Source organism: Corylus avellana, chromosome ca9 (genome assembly GCF_901000735.1).
Source record: "Corylus avellana chromosome ca9, CavTom2PMs-1.0".
Taxonomy (NCBI): domain Eukaryota; kingdom Viridiplantae; phylum Streptophyta; class Magnoliopsida; order Fagales; family Betulaceae; genus Corylus; species Corylus avellana.
In genome coordinates, this window is record NC_081549.1 from 3,838,077 (window position 1) to 3,847,073 (window position 8,997).

Genomic DNA, 8,997 nt, shown 5'->3' on the forward strand with positions numbered 1-8,997 from the left:
ATTATGTTAGAGTTATTTACTTGTTATTTCCTTAATTTATTAGCTTACTTGTCTTTCTATAAATAGAGGCATCTGTATTCATAATCATAAGGATTGCAATAATTTTACTGTAACAATTTTAATATTTAAGATTTATTTAAGGAGTGTGAAATATTTTTCACAATTTTTTAGACATATTTCTTAAATTTAGAAGACCAACTTCCTCATAAAGAGTTTGCTAAAAATGCTCTCAAGTGCCCACCGACTGCTATTTAGTTTAAAAATTAAGTAAAACAAATAAGGGCTATTTAGTTTTCGTTTTTTTTTTTTTTAAATAAAAAAATAATATTCACCAGGATATGACATATTCTTTAAATCTAAATAGCAGCTATATAAGCCACACAACCCCTTTCCGCCTCATTCGATCCAACACTCTTCCCAAATCTCAAATGGTGTTACATAATAAGAAGCAGCTACAAAACCCACCTTCCCACTCCTCCTCCTCTTTTAAGTCTTATCCCATCCAACCCTTTCCTCCGTGTTTAGTCGATTGCTCAAGCCAACCCCGACTGCCAATTATGGCGACAAACATTTTCGCTAATATTGATATTCTATCGGATCTTTCTCTTGGACTTGGTATAGAATTTCAATGTCAATCTTTGACGGATGTTCCTCCACCACACATGCATTAGTAAGTTTTTTTTTTTTTTTTTTTTTTTAATTTATTTATATATTTTTCTTAATTTTTTACAATTATCTAAAATCTAAAAAATAGAAAAGAAGCATATAGTTTATAAAGTGGTGGATTAGTTATTTGGAGAGTGTTATTATCACCCTAGATGATAATAGGTAAGGTAGTTAGTTTTAGTTATCTAATTATTGTATCTCAGCATTATAAATCAAAGATATGATATTGAAGTATTTGCATCTAAAGCCTTTATTTTAGGTGGAATATGTTAAGATTTCTTATTTTCTCTTATGTTCTCTCTGGCAGCACCAATGCGTTCTTCTGCCTCAACAAAATTTTTTTGTCGGAGGATTAGCTATTATAATTTCCTCCCGTTCAGGCTGGGTCACGCTGGGTCTCTATGCAGGGGATTATCTATCATAATTTTTTTTTTCAGTCCAATCGTCATCTTGAACTTATGTCTTATTGACTGAGGTTGAATGCAAAACTGAAAAAAAAAAAATAATAAAAATTAAAAAAAAAATAAAAAAATCTGTTGTACCATCGCATCATCTGAAGTTATTTTTCAATGGTTTCTAATAGTACAACGGACAAGAGATGTGGCAGGCTAAATTCTTCCCAACTATTTTCTTTGTATCTATCGATTTAGTTGAATTTTCTCATGCTGTAAATGGTTGTAGGATTTCAACTCTAACCAAATTAGTTAACGATTGACAGAGATGGTTGTGTGCTTTTTGGAAGATTACCGACGAAAAGTTCGAGTGTATTTGTAACTATTTTTCTTATTTTCTTTTTCCATTCCTTCTTACCTAATTTTTACTATATTTTATTTTTGAACATCATTTTCTTGATTTATCCTTTTTTAACTTTTATCGTAATTTCTTCTTTTTTACATGTAATTTTCTCCATGCATGATTTTTCCTTCATGTTGTACTACTATAAGCTCAATTCTTAATCTAAGTTGTCTTATAATTTGAATATTTTGGTTATTAAATGGTGAGAATATTGGTGGTTAGAATTTAAGCATTTGATTAGAGAATTTTATACAATTTTAAGCTCAAATTCTTGTTGTATTTAAGTACTTGTGTTTAGAAAAAGAAAAAAAATACAAGTTCATTACCTAATGCCAAAATAAATAAATAAAATAAAAATTTTAGCACCTACAATATAAGTCATCTCACTCCGCTGCGGTATGCAAACAGAAAAGTAGAGAGTCAAAGAAAATATTATTTTATTTTGAACACGAACGTACTCAAAAAGAAACATCAATTTGTTTGTGTATTGATTTGAGTATGACAATGCACATTATTTTACACTTGAATGACCATACTTTCTCCTTCACTTGTATTTTATCTTTTCTCCTTCATGATTCTGACTTGTTTTGTTTTATTGGTCTTTTCTACATTTTCAGAATGGAGTACTTTTCTGCTTTTTCAGTATAGAGTAGTCTCTTCACAAATTAACCTTTTTTAGTAAATTGTTTATCACAAATGTGTGTTGTTTAGCGAGAGTGGATAGATAGCAGTCCTCTTGACCAGTAAAAGTCTATGGTAAAATGCTGGTGGTGTGGGAAAACTCTGATTTATGAACAATTACTGAATTACAATCTTATTCTAGAAGCCAATGGCTTTTGTCTCTTTTATTCTACAACAAGATTTGTCGCACTCATATAATTACATGGCTCAATTTGTCAACAAGATTTTTTAGTCATTGAAAAACCCACCAACAGTACTGCATCTTTTGCCAAACATTGTAGGTAATTAAGGAGTTTAGTGGGAGAGTTTGGCATTCAGTTATATCCATTAGTGCATCTTTTCATTTTAGAAGGTTGCATTTGTGGATTAGGACTTGTTCGGAGGATGAAATAATGCCTCTTGAACATTTACGATATTATCATAGAAGCCAATGGCTTTTGTCTCTTCTCTGTCGCACTCATTTAACTACCATTTCCCACTCGTCAACAAGAGTTTTCAATCGAGGAGACGTGTGGCGTCGGCATTTCTTTGATTTTTCGTAAGCCTAAATCAATACTTTAAGAATTTCTTCTTCTTTTTCTTTGTGTTTTTCTGCCTTCTGGGGAAGGTGGAAAGGAAGTGGAATTGACCAGAAGATGCAATTCAGCAAGCTAAATTTGGCACTCAATAACAATATTAATTGCATAAATGACTATGATAAAAGTATAAATACGATATGACCACAACTGTAATTTTGTCATAAATATTGTTGACTATTATTAACATTGTTGAGTCAGTTGATCTATCAAGAAAACCTGCAAAGAGAAAGAAGGTCAAGTATTCGTTTTGGAGAAGGAAGGAAGTTAAAAAGGAAAATTGGCGAAGAAGATTGTTTGGCTAGAATGGACGCACCTTGTGAGTGATCCCCTTCCCTCCCACAAACAGTGCCATGGAAACCCACAATAATGCTGCGTTGATTGTCAAACATTGTAGGTAATTGAGGAGTTTAGAGGAAGCTTAGAAAAAAAAGAGAGTAATCGAGCACATGATATTCAATGCAATACACTAATAAACAAAATTAGTGTAACAGATCACATGATACGCAGTAATGCAAAATAGATCCAGTGATTTTCATGCTTATTCGCTGAAGCATTAGCAAAGGATTGCTTGCAGCACTGGAAGAGAGAGCAATTGGCACAAACTACAATGTGGGTGTCCCTTGTCACCCAACATGCCACGTCCACACCACTGGACATTACTCTATGAGTAGTTAGTTCTACGGTGAGTCTTTCCTTAGAAATTATAAGGGTAAAAGTGTAAAAAAATAAAAAAGCAAAAACAGTAAAATCACACTTTTAGCGTTTTATCCTTTAAACTAAAGAGAGAGAGAGAGAGAGAGAGAGGGGGCAGGAAAAGGCAGCAAATCTCTGAAAATGGATATGCCGCATTAAGCCAGACTTGGGTAAGAGGAAAAGATGGAAAACACAGAGGAATCCTATAACTAAAGGAGATGACCTCTTTTTTCCTGACGAGAATATACGATTGCAGAGAAGGAAGATTTGTAATGCAGTATTATTTTCCGGATCGGAGATGACCTTGGGAATGAAGCCTGGTTCAGGACCGAAGAAACGTGGGACTCTCGCCATTGAAGTTTTAGTGAACATTATCTATTTTCGTAATTCGAGGAAAATTGGAACTTTACTCTTTATAGTTTCCTTAGATTTTGAAATAAGAGAGAACAATGTCGTCAGTTCATCATCCTTTCAGCTGGCAAGTTTATTTCACATTCTCAATATTTAAGAAAAGATGAAGCAGAAACCGTTCAACCCTTACTATCTTTCTCACTGCAACAAGAAATTTTTTTAAAAAATAATCTAAAAATTAAAAATCCATATAATTAGAGAGATTTGGCGTGTAGCATAAGTATAAGAATCCGTATACAGGGATTACTAGCATTTCATTAATAATCAATGAGAAAGTACAATTAATGAAGAGGTCTAATACAAATAACACAAACTCAACTCATAATCAACTTTTTTTTATGTATAAAAAAAATTTGAATTTTAAGTCAAACAAATTGCTTTTTTTCTCAAATTTTTAAAATCTTAAAGTCCTCTCCATTAATTTATTTTATTTAAACGACGCGTAGAAAAAAAGTTGACCGAATGTTGAATTTATGTTGTGACCTTAACATTTTTCATTAATTAATACTCAATGAGAAAGTGCATTTTGCTCTTCCAAAATAATATTGGAGATACAATTTGGGATTTCATCGATCCAAACCTTATCTATTACTCGCTTCATAGCCGCTTTGGACTAAAAGTAAAAGATGAGCTCTGCATTATTACCACATCGTCGTCGTACGTGTGCAATATGCCAGTTCGGGATATAGGCCATTATTATCATCACAGAACAATCAACAATATCCTTAAAATCAAAAGATGTAAAACAAAAAGACTTGGAAAAAAGCCCTGCATCCAAACAAGCTACTGTTTTGTTTTTAAATAGAAAAAGAAAATGTTAGTATAAGAGTTGATAATTATATAAATTGACAAAATTAATTACATTGTCAATGGGCTAAAATGTACCTCAGATCTTCTGTTAATTCGACGGTTGGGAGCAAAGCACACAATGTGGAGTGGGATTCCGGCGAGTAGGACGGATATTCCTCCATCACAGCTTATGTACAAGAATGTGATTTAAGCCGTGGTGGGGAATATTCGTCATTCTCGAAGGTTCCTTGAAATTTCCATTTTCTTTCTTCGGGCTGAAGTAACGAAGAACAGCAGATCAGTGCTTTGGCCAATCACAAACACCACCGAGAATCGATCCCGCCAGTCGGCATGGTTCTGCTGAGATGACGAAGACTAGAGAGGGAGACACAAACAGACGATGAGAGGAAGAGATTGAGAGAGCAGGCGGAGACGAGAGAGACTGAGTCTTTGAGAGAGATAGAGATGAGAGGAGAGAAAGAGGAGACGGAGGAGATGAGAGATTGAAAAGAAAGATGTGTTTTTTTAACGGTCAGACAATAAGTTAAAATGAACAGATTTGATTCAACTCCAGCCATAGCCAATCCCAAAAAAAAAATCACTAAAAGAGCCCAAGCGCAAGTTTAACAGAATAAATCGGCGAAACAGGGTGCTGTGAAAGCAGTTAAGGAAAAAGAAAAAAGTTGCAGAGGAAGATTACTTGGGATCAACGATGACACAAGCTTGGGTCTGAGAGATTCTTACTTGGAAAAAATGAGCCACCTCTCGTCGGTGGTGAAGATGGCGGACGCACGGTGGGTGGGTGAGAAGAGAAGGGGATTGGAAAAAAAAAGACAAAGCTTACTGTTCATGCGGTGACCCAATAATCACAACTCGAACATCTGAATTTCTGTGAAAAAAAAAAAAAAACACGTGAAGTGACAAGCCAAGTCAAAATGCACCATTTTGTTTAATTAAAATATTATTTTTATTAATAAAATCTAAAAATTAAAAATCCATATAATGAGAGAGATTTGGCGTGTGTAGCATATGTATAAGAATCCGTATAAGTGTTTGTTGGTGAAATCAAATGTAGATCCGTTGGGTAAATGCAGCACTCGTGTAAGAAGCATAATTGAAGAGAGAAGGGAGCAGAAAAATGACGATAATAATGGTAGTCAGGACGGTAATAATGGCAGTCAATTACTATCAGGGCCAGCTTTGAATGTAAAACATGCCACGGGGCTCGTTTAGGCAAAGCTAAGTTTGAGAGTTGCTTTATTTATTTATTTATTTTTTTTTTTATTTATTTTAAAAAAATTAAATTAAATTTTATCTTTTAAAGTTGATAGTATTCTTTAATTTAAATATTAAAGTTTTAATTTTTACAATTTATTTCTTAAAGTTTTAAATTTTTACAATTTAACTAATTATATCTAAAACTTCTTATATTATCCGTAATTTTTTATTTTTTTTATTTTTATATAAAAAAAAAAAATCAGTGTGGCGTTTGGCCATCAGGCCTTTTTTACACTTTTAAATTTATTTTCTTAATAAAAATAAAAAATAAAAATTAAGGGTATTATACAAATTTTGAAATAATATTAGTTGAATTGAAAAAAAATTAAAACTTTATGAGATGAATTGTAAAAATTAAAATTTTGGTCTTCAAACTGAAAAACACTATTAATTAGTAAATTATAATTTTTCAAAAAAAATATGGTTAAATTTTATTTTTAAAGTCAAAATCATAATGCTTAGCATCATTTAGAAAATAATTTTTTTTTTTAAAAAAATTGAAATGTTTAGCATTTTCCAATAATTCATTGTCATTATCTCGGCTGTTCTGCTGAACAAAAATCTGAAACAAAGTCAATTTTTCTGAAGTAAATCACAGTAACTCTTCCAAAACTTTGTCCTTTTTTTGAGGCAAAACCTTTACTGCTGGTCAGGAACTCTGGTTACTTTATTATATCGGTTAGAATTTAGAATTTAGGAGTGTCTTTATTTAGATTGAAGCAGTGCGTGCTGTAAAAGGAAGGATTCCTTGAGTAAAAATTTTTGTCTTGACCTACAAGTTTTGGGCCAGAAGTTTTGTTGTGTTTGGAGCTATTTTCCTTATTCTCTTTCCATTCCTTCTTTCCTCATTTTTACTGTATTTTTATTTTTGATCATCATTTTCTTTACTTACCCGTTTTTTAACTTTTACGTAATTTCTTCTTTTTAATATATAATTTTCTCCATGCATGATTTTTCCTTCTGGCATGTTGTACTACTATAAGCTCAATTCTTAATCGAAGTTAATCTTATAATTTGAATATTCGGGTTTTTAAATGGTGAGAATATTGATGGTTGGAATTTAAACTTTTGAATGGAGAGTTTTATACAATTTTATGTTCTAATCCTCATTGTAAGAGGAAAAAAAAAACTTGTTATACAATACCATAATAAATAAATAAAGTATAATAAAATACAAATTTAAGCTCGTACAATATAAGTCATCTCACTCTACTGAAAAGTGCAGAGTCAAAGAAAATATTATTTTATTTTCAAAAGGAACTTACTCAAAAAGCAACATCAGTTTGTTTGTGTATTGATATGAATATGACAATGCACAGTTTTTTTTTACGCGCGTATTTTATTTTACCTCTCCATGATTCCGATTTGTTATATTTTATTGGTCTTTTCACCTATTCACCATTCAGTAAATAGAATATCGTAAATGTATGTTTTTTGTTTCCCATTTTAGGTTCTTAAGGACAGTGGATAGCCATGGTAAATGCTGGTGACGTGGAAAACTGATTTATGAACAATTACATTCTTATCGTAGTAGCCAATGGCTTGTCTTTTTTAATTCCATTACAAGATTTTTCTCGCAGTCATTTAATTACATGTGACCCACTCATTAACCAGATTTTTCAGTCGTTGAAAAACCCAGCAATAGTGCCGTGGTAGCCCACAACAGTGCAGAGTTTGGCATTCAGTTATATCCATTAGTGCATCTTTTCAGTTTAAAAGGTTGCATTTTTGGATTTGGACTGTTTCGGAGGTTGAAATAATGCCTCTTGAAACATAACATGAAACTATGGATTCCTTTGTATCCAGCTAGTACAAGCTTTATAAAAAACAAGAGTAATAGGTCTTATGATATTCAATGCAATTCACTATTAAACGAAAGTAGTGTAACAGATCACAAGATATGCAGTAATGTAAAATAGATCCTGTGTTTTTCAGGCTTATTAGCTGAAGCATTATCAAAGGATTGCTTGTAGCATTGGAAGAGAAAGAGTAATTGGCATAAACTGCAATGTGGGTGTCCCTTGACACTCAACATGCTGCGTCCAACCACTGGACATTATTCAATATGAACTGCTAGTTTTATTCATTTTTATGGTAAAATATGTTTGAAGAGTGAAGACCTGCAAAGGATTGCTTGTAGCATTGGAAGAGAAAGAGCAATTGGCATAAACTACAATGTGGGTGTCCCTTGACACCCAACATGCTGCGTCCAACCACTGGACATTTTTCAATATGAGCTGCTAGTTCTATTTATTTCTATGGTAAAATATGATTGAAGAGTGAAGACCTACAGTGAGTCTCTTTCCTTAGAAATTATAAGGGTAAAAGTGTAAAAAAAGAAAAATGCAAAGTCAGTTGAATAACACTTTTATGCGTTTTATCCTTTATGCTAATGAGAGTTAGAGAGAGAGAGGGAGGACAAGGCCGCAAATCTCTGAAAATGGATATGCTGCAGAAGCCAGGCTTGGGGAAGAGGAAAAGATGGAAAACAGTGAGGAATCGAATAAGTAAAGGAGATTGACTATTTTTTGCCTGACGGGAATATACAATTGCAGAGAAGTAAAGATTTGTAATGTAGTGTAATTTCCCGGGGATGACCTTGGGAATGAAGCCTGCTTCAGGATCGAAGAAACGTGGGACTCTCGCCGTTGAAGGTTTAGAGAACATTATCAATTTTCGTAATTCGAGGGAAATGCAAACTTTACTCTATATTTTGCTTCGACTTTGAAATAAGAGAGTAGAATGTTGTCAGTTCATCATCCTTTCTGCTGGCACCTTTATTTCACATTCTCAATATATAAGAAAAGATGAAGCAGAAACCGTTCATCCCTTACTCTCGTTCCTAATGCAACATGAAATTTAAAAAAAACAAAAAAACAAACTATTATTTCCATTTTTTTTTTTTGTTGAAATGGGAAGACTATGAGATTTTGTGCTACGTTGAAGGCCGAGTGAGTGACATGTCTATCACTCAACAGTGTTGAGCACGAATCTTCCGCATAAAAACGTTTAGCAAACAGACCTAAGTTGCCTTTTTTTTAAGAAGCACAATTTTTCTTGAATTTCTAGCGGTGTCAATTTGGTCTGATTTTTTAATTTTTAGTCA

General features: G+C 32.8%; 1 long non-coding RNA gene across 1 annotated transcript; it reads left to right on the plus strand.

The window, feature by feature from the left end:
• The first annotated feature begins 390 nt into the window (after nucleotides 1-390).
• LOC132161699 (uncharacterized) lies at nucleotides 391-2,278 on the plus strand. The gene is made up of 2 exons (XR_009438172.1): nucleotides 391-670; nucleotides 974-2,278. It is a non-coding gene; the product is annotated as an uncharacterized LOC132161699 (long non-coding RNA).
• The last annotated feature ends 6,719 nt before the right edge of the window (nucleotides 2,279-8,997 follow it).